The 24,947-nt window shown below is 44.1% G+C and overlaps 1 protein-coding gene and 1 non-coding gene across 4 annotated transcripts in view; both read left to right on the top strand.

The window, feature by feature from the left end:
- FGF1 (fibroblast growth factor 1) overlaps positions 1–24,947 on the top strand; it is a 98,878-nt gene that overhangs the window by 47,808 nt on the left and 26,123 nt on the right. Inside the window, exon 1 of one of the 3 annotated variants that reach the window (XM_036241447.1) lies at positions 7,002–7,097. The exons of the other annotated variants lie outside the window; for them this stretch is intronic. The gene's annotated coding sequence lies outside the window, so the exon portion shown is untranslated. Of the gene's footprint in view, positions 1–7,001; positions 7,098–24,947 lie in introns of those variants that run through there. 3 annotated transcript variants of the gene reach the window in all.
- On the top strand, positions 20,311–20,441 carry LOC118616670. Its single transcript, XR_004956653.1, has one exon. It is a non-coding gene; the product is annotated as a small nucleolar RNA SNORA36 family (small nucleolar RNA).

Below are 24,947 nucleotides of genomic sequence, written 5' to 3' on the forward strand. Positions count from 1 at the left end.
TTTTGTGGCTTCAGAACCACATTCCCAACTGTCTGAGGGACACGCCCACCTCAAATGTCCTGCAGATACAGTAAACTCAACCTGCCAAATGTAAAGCATTTATCCTTCGGCAATTCTTCTGGCAGCGCTTCTCAAGTTTAATATGCATACAAATCACCTGGGCAATTTGTTAAACTGCAGCTTCTGGTTCTGTGAGTCTGAAGTGGGGCCTGAGAGTCTGCATTTCTAAGAAGTACCTGACCCAAGGACCCCACTTTGGGTAGCAACGTGCTAGAGAGATTTCCATTCCCTAGGTCGGGGGTTCTTAACTCTGTCTACAAATCAGAACCACCTGGGGATTGTACTAATTATAACATGGTTTATAAAATGGCTATGGAAACTAGTATGGAGGTGCCTCAAAATATTAAGAATAGAGTTACCACAGGACCCAGAAACCCCTCTTCTGGGTATCTACCCGAGACTCTCAAGAACATTTATTCACAAAGATATATGCACCCGTGTATTCATTGCAGCATTATTCACAGTAAGACATGGAGACGACCAAAGTGTCCTTTGATAGATGATTGGATAAAGAAGATGTGGTACATGTATACTATGGAATACTACTCAGTCATGAGAAAAGATGGAATACTGCCATTTGCGACAACATGGATAAACCCTGAGAATATCATGCTGAGTGAAATAAGTCAGTCAATAAAAGGCAAGAACCATATGATTTCACCCATATGTGGGATATAAAACTAAAATTCATATAGACACAGACAGAGGAAAGGGGTTGGGGGATAGTAAAGGGTAAAGGGGGCCAAATATATGGTGACGGAAAACGATTTGACTTTGAGTGGTGGGCACACAATATGATGTACAGATGATGTGTCATAGAAATGTACACTTGAAATCTATATGATCCTATTAACCAATGTCACCCCAATAAAGCTAATAAAAAATACAATAAAATATCACAAATAAGTCTAAGGAATCATTCGGCATCTTGCTGTTTCTATGGCTGGACAACTTAGATCTTATTCCTCAGCCTGCTGAACTGTTCCTTTCTCAGAAACATAGATACCATCCCAAACTTTTCTGATATCCTTGATTTTTAACTATTGTGGTTTGCTGAATCAAAGCAGCTGAATTTGATACAAATTCAATGTAATTTCCTTCAAGAATTAACTCATCTTTCTGTGCTTGAGATACTGAACAAGCAATACCTGACCTCATCCGAACTCTGCGGATGTATTTTTCGCCCAAGAAATTTCTGGTTTCAACAAGAATGGTTCATTCTCCTGAGTTACGACCATGATGAGGAAGTGAGCGTACACAGTCCTCCCCTCGTAATGGAAGCCCATTACGTAACACCCTCAATTGTGTTTTGTGCAGGATGGCAGGTAGTGCAATCAGTAGCTAGTTCCTTCCTATCTTCCCACAATTTGTCAACCTGGAGTCTTTTCTGTTTCTTTCCAAAGAGACTGAGTTCTACATTGATATGATTGTCATCCCTTCTCAGTGTCCCTCTGGGGCCCTTCACAACAGCTGTGCATCCCTTCAGGGCGATGTAGACATTTTCTACAATGTCCTCAGTCTGGCTGCTGAGAATGGTCTTTATCCTCACAGTAGATGCATCAAAGCTTATCTTCATATTTTAAAACGGACTGACTTCCTGTATGGTGTTATTTGGCATAAATAAACATAGAATGCGGGAGGGAGGGGCAGCAACAAAAAATTTGCATACGGCAAAAAAATTTTCAAATACATTGCCCGGCTGGTGTGGCTCAGTAGATTGAGTGTCATTCTGTGGATTGAGAGGCTCCATTCCCAGTTGGGGCATGTGCCTGGGTTGTGGGCTCAAGTAGGGGGTATGCAGGGGGCAGCCAGTCGATGTTTCTCACATAGATGTTTCTATCTCTCTCCCTTCCTCTTTCTAAAAAAATCAATAAAAACACATTTAAAAACAAACAAAAGAAAACATATTAAAAGTTTTCAAATAAATTACCTCTTTTTCTTGCCTGGTCCCAACCCAGACAAATGAATCAGAATTTCTGGGTGTGTGGCCCAGGCATCTGCATTTCATAAATAAGTATTGAGTTTCTGTTAGGCTAGGATTGTTCTAAAGACTGAAGAGATGATAGTAAATAAGACAAAGCCTTGTGCAGCTTACCGTTAATGGAAGTGGTGGTGATAAAACTGAAAAATAAACAAATATTGGAGAGCATTTCGAGCAAATGCTATAAAAGAAAAATTTGAGTTCTGAGACAGAAAAAAGCTGAGAAGGGGCAACTTTAGTTAGGATGCTCAGAAAAGACACTTCTGCAGAGGCGACATCTGAGCTGAGATAGGAGCCACGAGGAGGTGGACATGCAAAGATTTATGGAAAGAGAAGCATTTCAGGCTGAGGGAACAGTGTTTCAAGCAGAGGAAACAGCAAATGCAAAAATTCTGTGGCAGGTCCATGCTTGGTGAGTTCAAGCAAGAGAAGGAAATCCAATGAGGTAGATGGCGCACAATCAGCGAGGGAGGAGAGGTGCGGGATGAGGCCGTGGAGAGGCTGGAGCCTGACCATGAGCCTGCAGGACACCGTCTTCCTGTGGATAGAGCATCAGGAAGCCACTAGAAGGCTTACATGGGGTGTGATCTGATTTAAGCGATCTGCTATAGGAGGGCAAAACTTGAAACAAGGAGGCAGGGAAGAAATGATGGTGGTTTGGAACACAGTGGCAGTGATGGAGAAGATAGAAGAGGCCAGTTGAGGATCTATTTTGGAGATAGAACTAATGGAACTTGCTGATGGATTGAATGGGGCTAAGTGAAGGAAGGAGAAAGAATGACTTCTCTGTTTGGGGGCTGAGGCACTGGGGGTGTTTACTAGGTTTTGAAATATTTGAGAAAGAGAAGCTGGGGAATTGGGTAGAAGGAATCAACAGTTCTGCCTGGGCCCTCTTAAGTTTAAGATAATTATTGGACATCCACATGCAGATGTTGAGAAGGAAGCATGTTATAAGATCTGTCTATAAATTATCTTTCCAGCCTTACTGCCCTCTCCCATGACTCATTATATATAAGCCATCCTTAATTCAAAGTGTACTGTTTCTTTCTTTTTTTTTTTTTGGTACATGCCCCTAGCAGGAACCGAACCCCGGACTCTCTGGTCTGCAGGCTGAAGTTCCAACTGCTGAGCCAAACCAGCCAGGGCAAAGTGTGCTGTTTTTTATTCTCACCTTGTATTTTCCCAACTCTGTTCCTTGCCCATGTAGTATCCTCTGTTCAGTGTACCTGCCATCTTGGTCTTTTGAGACCCCAATCATGTATATAAACCATTTCAAATAGCCCCTCCTACCCAATATCTCCATCATCAGTGATGTGTGCCTCTTGGGAACTCCCATTAAAATGTGATGCCTTATTTGTAACATTCATTAGATCCCCCAACCCTCGGAGTTATTTATGTGTATTTACCTCCTCTGCTGGGCTGCGAGTTCCTGGAGAGCAGGACTGGCATCCTATCCTTTCAGCACATCTTCCATGACATCCGCAAATGTGTTCAGCACATCAAAGGCTGTCTATTAACTGTCTTGAACAAATGAGTAACTAGGACGTGTCCTGAGATGGTAGCCTGAGGTTAACCTAGAATTTGGTGATCAAAGGTGGAAGGTTTCCTTAACCCTGGAGGACCTGATGCTAGCTGAGTCTCTGGGTCATTGGTACACAACCACCTACTGCAATGCTAAGAGCCTTGGCACATGTACATCATTGTTTATCTCTAAATAGTAATGTATGTAATCTGCTTGAGGCCAAGAGTGTGTGTGTGTGTGTGTGTGTGTGTGTGTGTGTGTATATATATATTTTTTTTCCTTTATTGATTTTGGAGAGAGAGGAAGGGAGAGGGAGAAAGAGATAGAAACATCGATGAGAGAAAACATCAATTGACTGCCTCCTTCATGCCCCCCACTGGGGATCGGACCCACAACCTGGGCATGTGTCCTGATTGGGAATCAAACCAGCGACCTCTTGGTGCATGGGTCAACGCTCAACCACTGAGCCACACTGGCTGGACGAGTATATTTTTTTAAAAAAAACCTGAATCTTGCCCTGGCCAGTCTTGCTCAGTGGTCAGAGCGTTGGCCTGTAAACCAGAGTCATGGGTTTGACTCCTGGTCAAGGGCAATTACTTTGGTTGCGGGTTTGATCTTCAGCTCCTATTGAGGTTGTGTGGGAGGCAACCAATTGATATGTCTCTCTCACATGGATGTTTCTCTCTCTCTCCCCGCCCCCCTCCTTCCTCCCACTCCGTCTGAAAAGTCAATGGAAAAATATCCTTAGGTGAAGATTAAAAAACAAAAAATCTGAATTTTATTTATGAACTCACTAAAGAAGTCTATTATTGGAAAAGCTGGTAGTATGTTCTTTCCTAAGAAAAATGCTTACATGTGTAATCAGCACCACAGCTGCTCATGCCCAGCTTGGATAAGACTGGACGTTGGTCCACTTTGCTTTCTGTTACTGCACCTTATGCTGGGGCATGGACACTGGTGTTGCACCCTGATCGTTTTATGTCCCTAGGCCCCCTCTGTGCGTGAGGCATCATTAAAATCAGACTGATTTATTTCAGTGCATTTTGCTTCACCGTGTGCCAAGTCATGGAGTCTGAAGTGGGGAAGGGACCATAACAAGTCGGATATGGGGTAGTGAAGTCTTTGTACACAAGCTGACAGGCACCTAGACAGTGAGAGAAAGACGAGATAGAAATGAAAAGCAGTGACTTTGGAAGGAGGCCAGGGTGTGACCTCAGCTCAGAAGGGTATGAGAGGTAAAGGCTGACACCTGAAGAAGGAAAGATATGAAGGCTGGATGAGATTTACAGAGAAATACAGTTGGTCCCTGGCTTACAATGGTTTGACTTATTCTTTTTTGACTTGCGATGGTGCGAAAGTGATACGTATTCAGTAGAAGCCATACTTCGAACTTGGAATTTCTATCTGTTCCAGAGATATGCGGTGCGGTCCTCTCTCGTGATGCTGGGCTGCAGCAGTGAGCACAGCCCGTCAGCTGTGTGATCACGAGGGCAAACTCTGACACTACTCTCCAGTGTATTCATGGTGTGAGATGATTCTGCCCACCTGTAGTCTCATGTACGTGCTCTGAGCATGTTTAAGGTAGGCCAGGCTAAGCTATGATGTTCGGTAGGTTAGGTGCATTTTCAACTTATGATATTTTCATCTTACAGTGGGTTTATTGGGATGTAATGCCATCATAAGTTGAGGATCATTCATATAAGCATAAAGGACAGAGAAGAATGGAGGCTGTTGGAGGAAGATGGCAAGAGAAAACCATTAATACTAGCACTTATCACTGATTGAATGTTGGTTACTTGCCAGGCATTTTTTTTCTTTATTGATTTTACAGAGAGAGGAAGGGAGAGGGAGAGAGAGAGATAGAAACATCAATGAGAGAGAACATGGATCAGCTGCCTCCTGCATGTCCCCCACTGGGGATTTGGCCCACAACCTGGGCATGTGCCCTGACCAGGAATCGAACTGGCGACCTCTTGGTGCATGAGTCAACGCTCAACCACTGAGCCACACCGGCTGTAGCCTGGCATTTTGATGAAGGCTTTATACAGATTGTCTGATTTACTTTTCCCATGACCTTGTAATAGGCACTATTACTTAACCCATTTTACATATGAGAAACTTGAGGATCAGAGAGGTTAAGTAACTTACTCAGCGTGATGGAGCTCATAAGTAGAAGAGCTAGGATTCAGACCCAGGTCTGTTAGATGCCAAAGTCCATGTTCATAACCACTGTTTTATGGCACTTTCTGATGTTGGTTCAGGGTCATTTCCTACCACCATGCCTGCTGCAGGGTGAGAAACTCAGTGTTTTACAACACCCCCAAAAAGCAAGGTGCCGGGTGATGAACTAAGTCGGAGGTGTAGTTCGAAAGCCCTGCGATGACTGAGCTGTCCGCCAGGGCAGTGGGCACCAGGAGCGGAGATGCTCTCATCACCGTCAGGGAATACTCACTCCATTGTGCCGGGCCCCACCTAAATGTTTTTTTTATTGTCTGCCCTTCACCATGAGTAATGCCACTTTCCATTTTAAGCTGGGAGCTTCAGGAGATGACCGTGTTAAAAGCCAGGGTTTAAAGCTAAGTGCTGCCTGGGGATTACTCACCCACTTTAAGATGTGGCCAACATCACACTCTCCCACTCAAGACGCTGCTGGAATATCTTATTCCCTGCCAAAGCCTAAAGGAAATCTGGTTTCCCCTGGAATCAGACTAGGCGTGGTGCCAGGTTATCAAAAAGCTGGCGGGTTAACTGGTTCTCCGAGTGGAACTACTGTGGTTGTTCTGGTCCCCTCTGTGTATAAGATTTTATGCTCATTTACTCATTTATCATTTGCAGAGGGCCTACCATGTGCCAAGCACTCTGCTCCCTGAAGGATATATTGCAGTGATCCAGGTGGCTTTAGGGGATGACAGTCTAGGGGAGGAGAAGCAGACAGCTATAATAAAATAGTACACCCAGTGTAATAAATGATATGACACGGGGAGCTCAGCAAGTTTGGGAAATCAACAGCTGAAGGATGTATGCCAAAGTAGGCATGAAGGACAAGTAGGAACTGGCTAGTTTCTTAATTATCAACAACCAAAATTGACTTTGACTGATATAAGCAGAAAGAGAAGTTAGAGAACCCGGGGTTGCCCACAGAATCACTGGGAAGGCATAGGGAATGCACTGCAGGAATGATCCAGCCAGACTAAGGGCGTGTGTGTGTGTGTGTGTGTGTGTGTGTGTGTGTTGGGGGTGGGTATCCCTCAAATGTGGGAGGGGGCTTCAGATGCGGGGCAGTCAAAAGGATGACAAGTGTCCAGGACAGCAGGTAGAAGTAGGGAAAGTGGGGAGGAGAAGGCTGTCTCAGAATGACTTAAGATATTCTGAGTCAGAGAAACCGAAAGGAACAGCTTAAAGAGAGCGCTACTGACTGAGGCAGGCAGCACTGGGGCTGGCAGCCAGGCTCTCGGGGTTCCCTTGGTGAGGGAGGTTTGCTGCTTCACCGAAGACTTCGAGGCCTCTGTGGGGAAAGCAGCTATGTGACAACAGGTAAGTGGAGCTATGTTCTAAGCCTGTCCTCTCGTGCTGGTGTTCTGGGGCCCTTCTGGAAGGCCATGGCTCTCAGTGTATGCCTTGAGGCTACAGAGCCCAGCTAAGGCAGAAGAGATGTTCTCCACATAAGGGTTGGAAAGGATGTTTGGGATAAGTCAACGGGATGATGATAACAGCCAACCTTTACTGCTTTGCCTTATTTCATATAATCCTCACAATCAGCCTGTTAGTTTACAGACAAACAGGCACCGTGATTAGAAATAACTTGGCCAAGATCCCGCGGCTGGCAAATTGCAGAGCGGGAATGTAAGTGTAGACCTTCTGGTAACTAAGAGTCTGATGACAGAGACAAGAAGAAGTGAGGATCAGATGAAGAAAACTGGTCATCAGAAAAGGAGAAAACTTGTTTTCTCTATGCTAAATACATAATGAGGGATTGGAAGCCTAATCCCTTAGCTATTACTTCTCTCATGGGTACCATTTTGCATCTTAAGGTTAGCTATTGTTCCCTAGTGAGAAATTTTCAAATTGTATCCAAGAAGAAAAAGCCTTGTTTTCCTTGAGAGAGACTTAAGTGAGAAACCTTTAGCATTAACTCAGCCTATTGACCCCTAAATGGCAGCAAGATATATGTATATATGTATGTGTGTGTAGATAGATAGATAGATAGATAGATAGATAGATAGATAGATAGATAGAGATAATTTTTAATAGATTTTTAGAATAAAAATGTCTCTGACTAAACAAACAATACATGCTACTAATTTTAAAAATAGAGAAATATGGAAAAATATAAAGATGAAAAACAAAAATTATTGTAACCTTACCACCCAATCATGGCTGTTGTCACATTTTGGGGTGCATGTATATAATCTGTAGTCTTTTCCCAATGCAGATGTAAAGGTACTACAATATTTTAAAATCACAGTTTTTAATATCTTAAATAATTGTTGTTATCTTAATTTCATCCCTTTCCTCACGGGAGAATTTCATCACGGTATTCGATTTTGCAAATCTGCTAAATGAACATCAGCAGAGCATGATAGGTAATGTGGGTTAGTGTGTTCCAATGAGTGGGCAGACGGCATGACGCTCCGGGGTGTACTAGAGACAGCGTATGCGCCTGCTTCCTTAAGGAGGACTTGGTTTTGCATTATTTATTAATATTTCTAGCTGGTGAACATTACCTGGAAAATGTTTAACATAATGATTAACCCAATTGAGCAACCATTATTTATTAGGAGAGATTTATTCCACAATCTACCACATGGATGACATTCAACAACGTTACACAGACAGAAAGTAGGAGAGCAGTTTCTAGGACTGTGCGCCAAGTGGAATCTTGGTCCTGATCCCACTTCCCCTTCTTTGGCCTAGGGGACCCCGTCTCTTTCCACATCCCGGTCAAATGGCAGCTCCAAACCCCATGTCCAACACACACAGCGATTTGGCTTTCTCCAGAAGGAATGCAGTCTGGCCCTGACAGTCCCTCTGAGCATCACTTCTGGGAGCCCATGTGGCTCAAGCCAGGACAAAGCTAGGTCTATTTGGTCACTGCTGTTGTCAACTCTTGGCACATCCAGTGCCGTCCATCTCCTGTCGTTTCCCCAACTCATCAGAACTAAGTCCTACCCGTTCAGGAGCCCTGTGTACTTTCTCTGTGTTGCCCAGACATCTGTTTTGCGTTGGGAGTCAGGGGCCGGTCAAGTGCTTGCACAATGCAGCTGGGTTTGCTGATGTAAACAAAGTTGCTCGCATGTGAGTTTTCTGACCCTGCAAAGGCCCCAAAGAACCATACTTGGGCCTCCAGCAGGACGTTACCCTCCGTCCAAGGGGACGAGAAAAATGAATTTAAATTTAGTTAATAAGTTAGAGCCTAGAGGGAGGCAAAGCACCTGGTTCCCCTCTTTCCTTTCATGTCTCCATGTAACCCTTTTCTTACTGGGCCATTCCTCGTCCCGAACTGAAGTGCCGTCACTGCCAAGAGCATCCGTGTGGTGACCCAGGAACCCTGAGGTGACAGTAGATGCTCTGCCTAACGCCCTAGTTCAGAGCTTTCTATCCTTGCTTCTTGGATTTGTTTTCTCATGCTTTTTAGGCTTTATCTTTACTTACAAGAGTAACAGTTAAACAATAAATAAGTGTCTATTTTAAAAGTCAATCATCTCACCCTGGCTGGTGTGGTTCAGTTGGTAGGGTATCATCCCGTGCACCAAAAGGTCGCCAGGTTGATTCCTGGTCAAGGCACATGCCCAGTTGTGGTCTCCATCCACGGAAAAGGGGTGTGCAGGAGGCAGCGGATCAACGTTTCTCTCCTTCCCTCTACCTTCCTCTCTCTCTTAAAAAAAAAAGTTAATAATCTCCAGTCTTACTTTCAATTCTACTTTTTAGCCCCAATATTCCATTGCAAGCAAAAAAGTAAATGATCACCTAGATTAAGACACCTCCTCACACTTTTTTCATCTGTGAAAAAGAGAATAGCAGTATTTATGCTGAAGTGCTGCTGCAGGAAACCAAGAGATGGCATCCCAGAAGTACTTCATAAGACGTACAAATACATTGGACTTAATTAGTTATATAGTTCTTGTTTTTAAATGTTCATAACATGGTTTATTTTGATCCTATTTCCTTCACAATGGCCTTCTGTGGCAAGTGATACTGGTTTTGTTTTCAGTATTGATGCTCAGTTTCCATTTGATATGAATTCCAGACTGAACACTGATTCAACTTTGATAATATTAATTAAGCCCTGGCCTGTTTGGTTCAGCGGTTATAGCATCGGCCTGCGGACCAGAGTCCCAGGTTCAATTCCAGTCAAGGGCACGTGCCTTGGTTGTGGTTTGGTCCCCGGAAGGCATCCAATCAATGTGTCTCTCTCACATCGATGTTTCTCTCTCCATATGTATATCTCCCTCACGTTCTATCTGAAAATAAAATGGAAAAATATCCTCGGTTGAGGACTTAAAAAAGTAATAATAATAAATACTAATTAAATAATAACAAAAAAGCATTGTAGCTCTACATATAGATTATTCATGACAAAACATTTTGTATGTATAGAAAGTAAACTCTCTCAAAGAAGGGAAATGACAGAGGAAACAGGAACCCCCAACCAATCCCAAGTCAAGAAACCAAGCAGAGAGCAGAAATCTCAGCGCAAACGTGGACATCCGTGGCAGAGTTCTGGGGGTGCATGCAAGATGATTCGCAGTGACTTTTTACCACCACTGACCAAAATAGCCAGATGTGCAGCAGTCCTCACTGCTCTGTTTCCTTTCTGCAACCCCCCAACTCTCTTCCCTTAGCCTGCCACCCTCGCCCACCCTTGCATTGGAAACCTTGTGGCATTCAGCATTTTCCACTGGAACCACCCAGGCATGGGTCTCCTGTAAGAGTTATACGCACCAAAGTTATCGCTCCATCCCCCAAATCAAAACTCTTTTAAAAGTAGATGTGTTTCGCTCTGGCCGTTTTTGCTCAGTGGTTAGAGTCTTGGCCTGCGGCCCAAAGACACCGGGGATCGGTTCCGCTAAGGGCATGTACCTTGGTTGCAGTTTGTCCCCAGCGCAGGTGGCAGCCACTTGATGTGTCCCTTTCACGTCAATGTTTTTCTCTCTTCCTCTCCCTCCCACTCTACCTGAACAAAAAAAAAAAAAAAAAGAAGAAAAAATGTCTTTGGGTGAGGATAAAAAAAAAAAAGTAGGTATGTTTATCAGCCCCTTCCCCCAATTCTTTCAACTTGATTGACTGTTTCCTTGGTCCAATAATATAGTTATACTGTTACTCCCTGGCCTTTCGTGTGGACGTTATCTCCTGACTTACACAGGAGAAGACAGGGACGTAGGTCTCTTTAGGAACTTCTCCAATAAGTACATTTATAATATTCTCACCTTTCTAACATAAGTATATGATTTTTTTTTTTTTTGGTATGTGCCCCTAGCCTCTAGGGCCTAGTGGGAACTGAACCCAGGACTCTCTGGTCTGCAGCCCGACGCTCCAACCACTGAGCCAAACCAACCAGGGCTATGTTCTCATTTTGTAAAAATAAATCTACCATGTTTAAATTCTTTTAAAAAGTAGGTATGTTTCCAAAGTATTAGCCAGAAATCTTATTTAATTTAACTAATGTCGACAAATATTCACTCAGCACCTACTAAGTGCAAGGTAAACGTGTGTGTCCATGGGGAATGGGGTGCGTAAGACTCAATCCCCTTCATGGGGGAGGCCAACCAAAGGATGCAAACCATTGTAATTACAGCAGGAAACAACACATTTTGGCTTGGAAAGATCAGGACAGGTTGGGGACGGAAGCAACACTGCCCCTGTGAGAAGTATTTGTCCTTTAAATAAATGGTCTTAAGTTTTGTGGCCCCAGCTGGTGGGTTACGGTGAATCCCTCGCCTATTCCGGGCTAACAACTAGAAGGTGTAGCAGCCTGACCTTTCTTCCCTGAAATGTGCTGGCTCCTCGCTCATGAACACCACGCCGTCTCCTCCGGCTGGCGAGGCGGACTGGGAAGCATGTGACACTGCACAGGCCCGGAACCCACCCTCAAAGGTCTTGGCTCGGTGTCACTTTCTGAGGGGCATCCCCTGGCCACTCCCCATCTGCTGGTGCTCTCTCCTCCTCCAGCCACCCACTATCTGATTTCAACAGAGAGGCACAGGAATTGGCATGGTTTCAGATCTTACTATTCAGCTGTTGACTTTTTTTAAACTTGAAACTAGACCATGAAAGCAGAGGCTTTGCTATATTTGTTTGCCTCTGTGTCCTCCGTGCCTGATAAATCATAGTATTTAATAACTATTTGTTGAATGAATTAATGAATAATAACAGACAGACTCAACCTCTTCTCTCCCTCAGTCTCTTCATCTCTCTGGTCTGTTTGTCAGTTTTGGGGGGAGAGATACATGGTTTTTGAAAATATGTAGGATTAATTTCAGATTGATTTAGTCAATCAAAAATACTCATACTTGGGTTCAGAATGGCAGTTGGCAAATGAGTATCATTTCTGAGGCTTTAGTTCCTGAGGGGATGTCTAAGCATAAAGCTTTTTTTTTTTTTTTCCCGCAAAACTAGAAAACCACACAGCGTGGCACAGATCAGCCCACCCTCCTGTCTTTCAACAGATATTTATTAAGCACATATTATGTACCAGGCCTGTGCAGGACATTGGAGTGGGGAAAATGGACAAGAGCCCTGCCCTAATGGAGCAAAGTCAAGGGGGAGAAAGAGTCTAGTAATAACTCCAGCAAAATGCAGAGGGGTAGGGGGCAGCTGGCTGGGACACGGGGCCTGGGCTGAGGCCAGTGGACAAGGAAGTTCTGTCTGAGCAAATCTGAGGTGAAGTCTGAAGGAGAAGTAGGAATATCCTGGGGTCTGGTAGGGGGTAGGTGGCGATATTAGCCAAGAGAGGTCCAGGCCAAGGGAAAGCAAGTTCAAAGGCCTGCAGATGAATGTGAACCTGGCACATTTGCAAACTGGAAGTTCAGTTTTGATGGAGGCCTGATGATTCAATGCCAGGGCGTTGGGCCGTCTTACTCAGTACTAAGACCAGGAGAGCTTGGAGGCAGGGTGGGCCGCTGGTTGTGCCTCAGGAAGTGGCTGGAATATCAGCTCCTTGGCGGTAAAAATGCAGGTTTATTCACCATCAGACAACGGGGACAGGAACATAGATTCCTCAGAACATTTGTTGCGTGAATGAATGAAGTGCCTTGAAGATGACCTCAGCCATCTCCTCTAGTGTCTCTAAACCCCACTGAGTCATAGGACCAGGAGGCATGTTGAGAGCCCCTTCCTCCCCACCAGAGTGTGACCTGCCCTCAAACCTCCCAAGATGACTCCATCATGTAGATATTATCAAGGACAGTAGCATGACTCGGAAATTCAGTCCTTAAGGTCGACACATGCAGCTGAGGGACAGACGACTTGTCTAGTCATCTGGTGAGTCAGGACAGGATGGAGAAGAGCAGGGACAAGAGTCCCTACTACCCCGCCCTGCCAGCCGGGCAGAGAGGAGCTCAGGCTCCGTGCATTTCTTGTCATCCATGAGGATGCACGGTGCCCCACTTCCAATCTGCTCTGGAAGGTGCATAAGCCCACATTCCCAAAGCAGTAGCATCTCACCTGGAAATTACATTTCCTGGCATATTTGGTGGTGGGATTTTTAAATCCAAGTTTAGCTCTTCTCCTGGTACTGTGTGTGCACTGGCTAAGTGCTCCTGTCTCTCTCAGATATCCTGGCCAGGGGCTGTGAAAGTGGACACCACATTTGGCCTATACCCACATCCACCATCCTATCTAAGGTCCCACTACCTCTTACTTGGACCATTGCATCTAATTTTCCTGCTTCTGCCTCTCCTCCAATACTTCTCTACTCAGCGGCCAGAGTAACATTTAAAAAATGCAAATGTGACCATGTCTCCTGCAGCTTGCATTGTTCAGTGGTTTCCTGCGGTCCTGTAGATAAAGGCCCACAGGCCTCTGTACGATAGGGCCCTGCCAACATCTCCAACCACAGCCCTCTGTCCTCACCCCGATGGGTTATTTTCAGTTCCGCAAATGAAACATGCTCTTTCTAGGCTCAAGACGTTTGCACGCGTTCTTCCTGGTAACTTCTCCCTCTTCACTAGGAATACAAATGTCCCTTCCTTCAGGAGGTCTTCCCACCTCCCAGGCTCTGTAGGTCACCTATTATCAGCTCCCACAGTACCCTAGACTTTGCCACTGTACCATTCAGTTCACTGGGGATCCCTTTTATGGTGGCTCTTCCCCACTAGAATGTGAACCTCAAGAGGGCCTCATTCAGTCTGTCCCATTGTCCACTACATTCCTCAAGTCTGGCACATAGTAGGTGCTCATTAAGTATGTGTCAAGTGAATACATGAGTACTCAGATTTTTGAGAAGCTGGGAACAACTTTACCAATAAAATAAGAGGCAGAGAGAAACAACCTCATTGAAATTCTGAGCCACACGACCTTCCTCACCCCGGAGGCCTGATTTCACCTTATCACAGGCTTGTATATTGTGATTAGGCGCCAGTTAATTTTTCAGAACTAGTTTCTAGCTCAGTTTAGAAGAATGTGGCCCTTTCCATCAGGCACCACCATAAACAGCAAACCAGAGCCTTGGAGCCATCCAAGTGACGTCCAGATGCGCTGGTGCGCCTGCCGGAGGCCTGTGCCTCTCACTGCAGGGAGAGGAAGCCCCCCTGCCCGCCTCACACAGCAGGGCCGGGCGGGGAGGACCTGGAGCCTCCGCTCGTGCTGGCTCACCTGTTTTGTTTTCTTCCCCCCAGTAGGGACAAAATGAGTAATGGAAAGAAAGAGGGAAAAAAAATAAACATATCAAAATGGGCAGTGTCCCCTGGGCCACTGCTTTGAAAGAAAACAAAGAGAGTAGATTTGGAGATATTTCAGTGACTTTACTGAAAGGACAAAAATAATCAAGCTGGCCCTTCCCTTCTAGGCTGCATTCCTTTCTCTATCTTGAGGGAGAAAACAAAGTTCCCCCGGGGCAGGGGCTCTCACACTCCAGTGTGCATCAGGATCCCCTCGGAGGCTAGGCTTGTTGACGTTGCAGGTGCCAGCCCCAACCCAGACCTGTGTTTATAATACAGACAAGCAGCACACGACCTAAGTCACAGTTTTGCGTGTCCTCATAGTATAATCCTATGCAGCCACTGCAGATGGAAGTGTAGATTTATGTTCATTAATGAGGGAAGAAAATCTTAATGTATTCAGTAAAGACAGGTTACAAATGATCGGATTTTCAAACTATATATATATATAATAAAATAAGCAATTTGCTCAGGCAATGACTTAGGGGGGGTGGGGCTCAGAACAGGATTCTGAGCATGTCCCAGTAAATGCTGCTGGGAGAGTGACTGAAGAGGGAGGCACCTAAGAGCAGATACAATTTCTTTGCAACATTTGCCCTGAGGAAAGAGGCCCTTCCATGGGAGGAAGGTCAAGTCTGGTCTATTTTTGTAACTGCATTTCAAGTGGTTAGTGGACTTATTTCCTGTGGTTCCCAGGAGACCTGGAGCAGGCTCTCAGGAGGATGTTGGTGATAGGGAACAGGGACTCTATGAGTGAAAATCAATAATTATGTCTATATTTGCTTCACTTTTTTCTATAAAAATAATCTAAGGGAAAAACATTTGCTTTAGAAGAGCAAAGTTCATTACATCAGAGAGCAGAATGAGACCTGAAAGTAAGTCTCTTTAGTGTGTGGCAGCATCATTAGGTCATGATTTTATAAGCTTAAGATTGATGTATTCATTCATTCCCTTCCCTCCCTCATTCATTCAGCAGATATTTGAGCAACTCTTCTGTGCTAGGCATTGCTTAGGGACTGAGGAGAAGATGGTGACTAAACACGACCTCCTAGGACCTTACAGTCCAGTGAGAAAGATAGACATCAAACAAGTAAACACATAGGTGGGTATTTACTTAATTGCAAATGATGGAATGTGTTGGGAAGGATAAGAACAGGAGGCAACAAAACAGAACAATGAAGGCAGAGGGGAGACAGCACTTAGAGCAGGAGGTCAGGATAGACGCCTGGAAGCTGGTGCTTCAGCTACCATCTGAAGGGGGAGAAGGAGCCACCAGTGGAAAGTGTTGGGGAAAGCCATTGCTGGAAAGTAAACAATTCACATGAAGGCAGCCCGGATCCCATTGGACCATGGATTCAGAGAAGACAGGAGTCTGGAATGCAGTGGGCAAAGGGAGGGTGCGCGGGAGGCAAGGCCAGACCATACGGAGTCTTGTAGGCCATGGTAAGGGCTCATGGAAGTGGGAAGCCACAGAAGGTTTTAAAAAGGGGAGTGACCAATCTGACGTAAATTTTAAAAAATCCCTCTGGCTCTGTGTATAAAAATGATCGAAGGGGCTATTTCAGAAGGTAAGACAGGACCTGATGGGGAACTACCCTGGGTGTTGACAGCGGATAAAAAGTACACAAACGTGATAACCCTCCACTAGAGTCAAAGGGCTCCATTTTGAGGGCTTAGAGAAACTTAGACTAGTTAAAAGAGCTGGGACTAAGGTAAGACAGAAAGACCTTTGTTTCCAGTGCAAAATTTACTCAGAAATCAAGATAAATTTCAATGCAATATTTTAAAAAATATATATTTTCATGAAAAAGAAATCCCATGATAAAATATATATAAAAAAAAAAAGACAGGATCTGTCCCAGTGCTGGGCCAAGCCATATAAGGAGCCTGAGGCAAAAGGAAAAGTCAATAACACTGATTGTGTCTTTATTCAAAATTCTGATATTTTGCTTCTTTCCTCACTCTTGTCCTTGGCTAGCTGACCCTCCCCACCTGTAAATTGAAGAGGCCACTGTGTAGCCCTGAAAACAGATATTATGGAAAGAAAGCTGATGGCGTAACTCATCACACGCCCCCAGGGGTTTAGACGGTATCTTTTCTCCTTATTCTGGAGACTCTGAACCAGAAGGTGCATAACAGTTGCTCCATAAATATTTCTGGTGATAATGTTACTGGCTAACATTTATCAGGCTCTTAACATGTCAGGTACTTTGCCAAGAACTGTTAAATACAATGATCTCATTTGACCCTCATGACAATCCTGTGAAGTAGGTAAACTATTGCCCCTGTTTTACTACGCCTGGCATATTCTTGATCAGCAGTTAGTAGATACAGGAAGAAAGAAAGGATGGATCAAGAGAAGGGAAAATAGAGAAGAAAAGATGGCAGGTCTCACACTGTTCCTTCTCTACGCTATGTGGATAACCAGTGATCCTGAACCCCTTCCCTGGTAAACACAGTTCTCAGACAAGCACTAGTCACTAAACTTAAAAGCACCTGCAGAAAAGGGAACTAACCTTCCATATCACCTTTTCCTATAGGGATTATTTTTGGTAAATTAGGTTTTTTTTTTTTTATTTTTTATCCTCACCTGAGGATATTTTTCCATTTTTTGTACAGATAGAGAGGGAGGGAGAGAGAGGAAGGGAGAGAGAGCGAAACATCGACGTGAAAGGGACACATCGAGTGGCTGCCACCCGCACGACCAACCAGGGCCGGGGACAAACTGCAACCGAAGTACGTGCCCTTAGCGGGAACCGAACCCGGGTCTCTCCAGACCGCAGGCCGACGCTCTAACCGCTGAGCCAAACCGGCCAGGGCAATTAGGTTTTTTTTTAACCCAACAGCTTTTTTGAGAAAAGACTTCTTGAATTCATTCATTCCCAAATATTTATTGAGCAATTACTATGTGTCAGGCACAGATCTAGGTGGTGACATGTAATGTGAGCAAAATAAACCTGATCTGGGTTCTCATGAGGCTGACAGTCCTATGTGTGTGCGTGTGTGTGTGTGTGCGCACATGTGTGTGTCTGTGTGTGTATATCTGTGTGTTTGTGTGTATATCCGTGTTTCTGTGTGTATCTGTTTGTGTGTGTTTGTGTGTGTACCTGTGTGTGTGTATGTGTGGTGTATTGGAGACAGACAGTAACAAGTAAGAAAAACCCCATAAATGAAATCATAAATTATTGTAAATGTTATACAAGAAACACATTTGGGAAAAAAAAGAAAAAGAAACACATTTAGGTCTGAGATAGAGGACAGGGAAGCAACGAGAAGTGCCCTAGATACGGTGGGCCCAACACCCATCATAATTAGACTCAGTGAAACGCGACATGTTTCTGAAAATGCTGTGCTAAACATTTTTGAAAATCAAACCAATTAAACTCCCCACAGAACGTGAGATTTGACAACTCCTATGGAGGACCATCTTGAAAAGCAACACTTATTTATTTATTTATTTATTATATGAAAAGCTATTTACACCACCGGGGGTTCAAGAATCATCATGAAAACACTGGGAAATGTTCTGCCTTCTGCCTGCCCTGCCCCCGGGCCCATCTAAATGTCGAGATTGATCAAATTCCAGAGGAGCCCCCGACCTGACAGCACCAGGAGGAGCCCCGGAATGCAGGCTCTTTAACAGCCGAGAGGAATGATGGCAAAGGCATGGCAGCCGAGGAGTAGAAGTCACTCTGACATTTCTCCTTACTTTCGTTGCCTAATCTGCTTTCAAAGGCCAATAACGTAGAAATTCCCCATTTTTCAAACAACCCCACGCAATATAGTGGTGCTTTGATTTCTCAAACATGAGAGAGGAGTAGCGGACAGTGGGGAAGAGAAATGGCTTTGAAAGGTCAGTTACAAAAAAGAAGTAAACAAGGAGGAAAATCATGAGGAGTTGAAACCATGCTTTGAGCTACCTGCCAAAATGAAAGAAAACTGTGCGAGGCCACGCTTGACAGATGAGTGTGCCCTCGTGGTTATCGGGACCTACCCATCCTTGAGATTCTTCTGATAAATGTCATCTTGTCTGCAATGTGCGCCTTCCTGGAGAGGCCAGCTACCCAAGGCAGATTTATTTCATAATTTAGCTTCTTGGATACAAGATTTCAACTCACTTCCAAGCTCTTTCATTCCTTATCAAATGCTAGTCATATTCTCTTGCTCCATCTCCTTCCCATAAAGGCCACCTGGTCCCTGCCAACAGCTGGGCTGTGTGCAGATCTGTGCGTAAAACACCAGTGACGTGGTCCCAAGGCCACGTGCGCCATCAGATGTGCTGAAACAGGGCGAATAGTGGCAACTAGAGAATGGCCCCTTTTGGACTTTTCATGTGAGATCAAAGAGAGTTGGCAAGTAACAGGAAGCTCTAAAATTAGTCAAAGTCCTTAAAAAGAAAATATGTAAAAGGAAACAAGGTTTATACTATCCTAATGTAGACTCTGTAAAAACTAGACACTGGAGGGCTGGCTCTGGAGCTGATGACTATTTTTCTTCCTGCCCTTTGGCTGTGACTCTCAGGTTCCTTTGCAAGTCGTGGGCCCTGCTCCCCACAGGATTCCTGCAGGTTGCTAAATGCCTCTGCAGGAATGTGGCCCCTGGCTCACAGCTGGGGCCTCTGGGGCCCACTTTTAAGGACCAGAATAGACTCTGACATGTGAAATGAGCTCTGTGGAGTTTACATTCCTCTTCTGTATCCAAGCACCTTAAAACACAAAACCGCACGCCGGGACGGCTAACCATTCTTCTAGAGACGCCTGGATATCATCTGTCTGGCAGAAATGTGAGTTTTGTCCTTTTTATTTTTTAATGTTTGAAGTGAGCCTGGGGCCCTTGGAAATAAGGCTGCCCTCCAGAGGACGACACAAACGAATGTCTCGGGACTGAGGATTTCATTGTCGGCTACACCACAGACTTGCTCAGCCTCTCTGCGTGACAGATCTCTCGGCTATAGCAAAGGGGAAAGTATGCATCTATCCATATAACAGAGGAAGAGCAAATACAAAATGATTATAAAGCACTTAAAGTAGTGTCTACACAATAGGTACCCGGAGACGCTTGTTTACTCACATAAAATGCTTTGTAAAAGTCCAATTGCTATCAAAATGTAAATAATCAACACACTAAAACATACGCTCCTATTAACAACAATACCTTCTATTTCCTAGACACTCACTGTTTTGTGGCCCTTCCTAGGCTTTACTCTATTGTTTCCACGTGGCACCATGTCCATATCAGTACTTTTAACAGCTTCATTTACAGATGAGGCAGCTGAGGACCAGAAACATTAAATGACTTGCCTGGTCACACAAGTAGTTAATGAACAGCAGAAGCCCAAACCCAGGTCTACAACTCTCAGGCTATGCGCACTTGCCTTTTTCATGGTGCTTCCAATCTAGTAGGACCACCAGTACCCACCCGTGGTCCTTGGCCTGGCCCCAGCCCTTTTATAAGCAATGGCAAGTGACTCTACTGTGACAAAGGTCAAGACGGACACAAGTGACGCTGGGTCATTTGGGGGGGAGCAGCAGAGTGACAGTCAGGAGGTCACTGTACCGCTGTGAAAGAGGACAGAGGTGTGTCAAGGTAGGAATGTGTGAAGAATGTCCAATGACAATAGATGTCTCCTTCAGAACACTGTTGACAGGGCTACGTGAGTTATGGGAGCTGGTGGCGCAGAGAGTAGAGAAGCTAAGGATTACTCAATCCAAGGGACTTTTTCTTCTCTTTCCCACATTTCTTGGCAATTAAAATCAGGGACTTCAGAGTCAGAAAACCCTCCCTTCAGATCTCAGCTTTAACATTCATTTAGCTGTGCGACCTTAGAAAAATTATTTAAGTTCTTTGAGCCTCTGATCCTGAGCTCAAAAAGCAAATGCCTCAAGTTCAGTTTGGGGCGGCATCTCTGTTCTGTTTATTAAACTTTGGGTCATTGAACCAGTTAGGGGAAATGACTGAATAGAACATTTTACTCTATTCATTTACGTCCCAGCCTAAAAAACTGAGAAAGGGGGGAAAAAAACAATTCCTAGCTAACAGAATTCTTTTGAGGACTGATTAAAATAATGTATGAAACACTTAGGACTAGACCTGGTACATAGTAATATGTTTGAGAAAAGGTTACTATTTCATTATTTATGGATATACTTTATTATTTATGGTATGTCCAAAACAGGCTATTGGAAAGCATAAAATAGGAAAGTTCTTGGCATTTCCAAAGAGATAACAAACACATACTTCAAAAGACTGAGTTTGGAAAAGCCGAGTTTGGAAAAGCCAAGTTTTCTGGGTCAGGAGATAAAGGGGGTGGGGGGACTCAGGAAACTGACCATCTTTCTATGAACGACAAAGTCTGCAGATTCCGAGAAAGAAATGTCCTTGCTGAGCTGGTTCTAGAGATTGTAACTTGTACAACAGATTCAAAAGCTTTCTGGAGCCACATCAGTAAGAGAAAGTTGGAAGAAGGTGTATGTGCTGCTAGCGCCTCTGCAGAATCACTTTGCCTTTGGCTCCAAGCCCCAGGGCTTTAAAGCATCAGCCTGCAGGAAGGATATTTCCATTTAAGATGTGTGCAGGTCTTCGGGATGGCTGAGCAGCCTGCAGGGTGTAGCGTTCAAGTTTAGACAGAACAGAACACGCCACGGCGCCAGGGAGCACAGCATTTTTCCTCTCGGAGTGGACGCTGTTTTCGCTAAGCACTGAAAAGAATCCCTGACCTCCAATTGAATAATGCTCAATGGTTTGGGGTAGATAAGCCAGACTGCAGAGAATTAAAGATCCATGCTGAAAGGTCATGAGGTCTGAGAACTAACCAGTAGATTCAGCCACATGGGTCATGGTAGTTGTGACATGAGCAATACTGGTGGAGTGTTAGGAGTGGAATTGGAGGTGACATGGAGGCAGCACCTGTCTTTCAGCCTAAAGGTGCCATGTGGCTGTTCACTCTGACAGCCAGCGTCGAGGTGTAGGCAATGTCAACTAGCCAGACCAGACACCGAATCCTTGATCTGCCCTTGCTCTGTCCCACCCATGCCAGGCTCTGCTCAACAACTGATGTGCACATCTGGAGCAAGACACACAGGGACAAGGGGGCCCTGAGTGTTAACAGACAAGGGGGGGGGGGTAGAGCTACTTCATGACTTCATGTTGCTGCTGTCTTCTCCGGCTGGGAGATGGTCTTCAAAAAGAACATTACACAGAGGGAACTGGAACCTGAGATAGGTGAGGAGGAGACAGCAACAGAACAAGGTTTCAGATGGCCATGCTGTGCCCTCCGCTTCACTCCTGGGCACAGGGTCACTGGCCCGCCACCAGGAATTGAGGCAAAAGCATTAAATATCGAAAGGCTCAGAGAGTTTGGGGCGGATGGACATCCTATTCTTTAACCCAGGAGAGCACATTCGCAGAAACCACATACTGATGGAACCCACAGCCAAACTCTACCTTCGATTCTTAAAAGGAATCTTAAAAATGAAATAATTAAACACTTAGGACACTGCCTTGAGCACTCAATAAACATCATTACAATAACATATATTATGCATTTTATTTATTTATTTTTTAATGAATTTTTATTTATTTTTTTGTTACAGATATTTTACCTTTTTACCCCATTGGCACCCCCCACCCCACCCCACCTCCCCCCCATCCCTGGCTTAGTTGTCCATGTCCATTGGTCATGCATACATGCATATAAGTTCTGTGGTTTATCTCTTCCCACCCCCCATCCCCTCTTCTGAGGGATGTCAGTCTGTGCCCTACTTCCATGTGTCTGGGTCTACTGTATTCCTCAGACTGTTATGTTCATTATATTCTGTATATAAGTGAGATCATGTGGTATTTGTCTTTTTCTGCTTGGCTTCTTTCACTTAGGATAATACTTTCCAGGTCCCTCCATGTCATCTCAAAGGATAAGAGATCTTTCTTTCTTACCGCTGCATAGTACTCCATTGTGTATATGTACCACTGCTTTTTTATCCATTCGTCTACTGGTGGACACTTGGGCTGTTTCCAGATCTTAGCTATTGTAAATAGTGCTGCTATGAACATGGGGGTACATATATTCTTCCTGATTGGTGTTTCAGGCTTCTTAGGGTATATTCCCAGCAGTGAGATCACTGGGTCAAATGGAAGTTCAATTTTTAATTTTTTGAGGTAGCACCATATTGTTTTCCATAGCGGCTGCACCAGTCTGCATTCCTACCAGCAGTGTATTAGAGTCCCCTTTTCTCCACACCCTCGCCAATACTTGTTGTTTGATGATTTGTTGATGGTGGCCATTCTGACAGGTGTGAGGTGATACCTCATTGTTGTTTTAATTTGCATCTCTCTGATGATTAGTGATGTTGAGCATTTCTTCATATGTCTTTTGGAGAGGTGTCTATTCAGCTCCTCTGCCCATTTTTTAATTGGGTTCTTTGTCTTCCTTTTGTGGAGTTGTATGAGCACTCTATATATATTGGAAATTAACCCCTTATCTGATGTATCATTGGCAATGATGTTCTCCCATACAGTGGGTTGCCTTTCCATTTTGATGACTGTTTCTTTTGCTGTGCAGAAGCTTTTTAGTTTGATGTAGTCCCATGTGTTCATTTTCTCTTTTATTTCTGTTGCCTTAGGTGATGTATCAGTAAAAATTCTGCTCCGTATGATGTCTGAAATTTTGTTGCCTACATTTTCTTCTAGAATTTTTATGGATTCACAGGTCACATTTAAGTCTTTTATCCATTTTGAGTTTATTTTTGTGTATGGTGTAAGTTGATGGTCTAGTTTCATTTTTTTGCATGTAGCTGTCCAATTTTCCCAACACCATTTATTAAAGAGGCTGTCTTTACTCCACTGTATGCTCTTGCCACCTTTGTCAAATATTAATTGAGCGTATTGCCTTGGGTCCATTTCTGGGTTTTCAGTTCTGTTCCACTGGTCTATATGCCTGTTCTGGTGCCAGTACCAGGCTGTTTTGGTTACAGTCGCTTTGTAGTATAACCTGATATCTGGTATTGTGATCCCACCTACTTTGTCCTTCTTTTTCAATATTGCTGTGGCTATTTGTGGTCTTTTTTGGTTCCATATGAACTTTTGAAGTATTTGTTCTAGTTCTCTGAAATATGTCGTTGGTATTTTGATGGGGATTGCATTGAATCTATAGATTGCTTTGGGTAGTATGGACATTTTAATGATGTTAATTCTTCCAATCCATGAACAGGGTATGTGCTTCCACTTTTTTATATCTTCCTCTATTTCTTTTTTCAATGACCTGTAGTTTTCTGCAAATAGGTCTGTTACTTCTTTGGTTAAGTTTATTCCTAGGTATCATTATTTTTTTGGCGCGATGGTAAATGGGATTGTTTTTTCAGTTTCTCTTTCTGTGAGTTCATCATTGGTGTACAAGAATGCCGTCGATTTCTTGACGTTAATTTTGTATCCTGCTACTTTGCCAAATTTATATTATGCATTTTAAAAAAGAGAATGAAATATCCAAAATCAAGGGATGAAATAAAGGGTATTGGAGGAGATCCTTGGTGGTGGTGGTGGGGGTGTATGTGCTCAGATTTTCTGGTCTTCATTTAGGAGTGTGAGAGCTAAGGCTGGGATTGAGCTGCTGGGCGAGATAACTGGATTATAACGCCCCATATCCTGCCAGCTACATGGTCCAGCCTTCTATGCCCCTCTTTTCTGAAGCATGGCCTGATGAGTCTCGTATGGCCAGAGTGCAAACTCCTTCAAGTCAGACACTATACTTTCCGCCACAGGTCTAGAATCCCTGACCTGAGAAGCCTCGGGGCTCGACATATTTTAGAGCCAGAATCGGGGATTTGAGAGAGGCAGTAGGGCACATATATTGTATTCTATGGAACAACTCTGCTGGGGTCTGAGACAGTACCCTGTAATCAAACACGTTACTAATTCTGCACTGGCTTGTATAAATACCGACACAAAGTGGAAAAAATAAAGATTCTAGTCGCAAAACAGTTCGGGTCAGGTTTTGCCTTTCTTCAGGCAACCTTCCCTTCACTAGAGGGAGTCAAGTGAGTCCCCGCCAAGCAGACACTTCCTGGCAGAAGTAACAAAACCAGACCACATAGACTTTCTCTTGGTCAGATAAGAAGGTTAGACTTGAGAGCAAAGGGTCTGATACCTTCCTTTAGATTCTTAATGTCCATAATACTTCTTTTGAAGAAGTAAGGAAGTATCTTCTACAAGATCAGAACCAGGTTTGGGTCTGCTTGTAACCAAGGGTAGGATACTCTAGCCTAATTTTAACACAATTAAACTATATTTAGGCTCTTGGCTTAGGTTCTCTATGAATACCTGAGGATTAACTCTCCTGATAACATTTTCCACCAGAGGTCCCTGAGAGGGAGCTGGCCCAGGATCCAGTCGAGGAATATCCACAGGACACTGATTATATGTAGGCATTTGCTAAGTGCTGGGTCGAGGGGAAAAATGCATAGTCAGGGTCTTAGAGACTAATGAAGGAGACAGTCAAGTAAACATAGTTAAATTA

This window comes from Molossus molossus, unplaced genomic scaffold (genome assembly GCF_014108415.1).
Source record: "Molossus molossus isolate mMolMol1 unplaced genomic scaffold, mMolMol1.p scaffold_m16_p_4, whole genome shotgun sequence".
Lineage (NCBI taxonomy): Eukaryota > Metazoa > Chordata > Mammalia > Chiroptera > Molossidae > Molossus > Molossus molossus.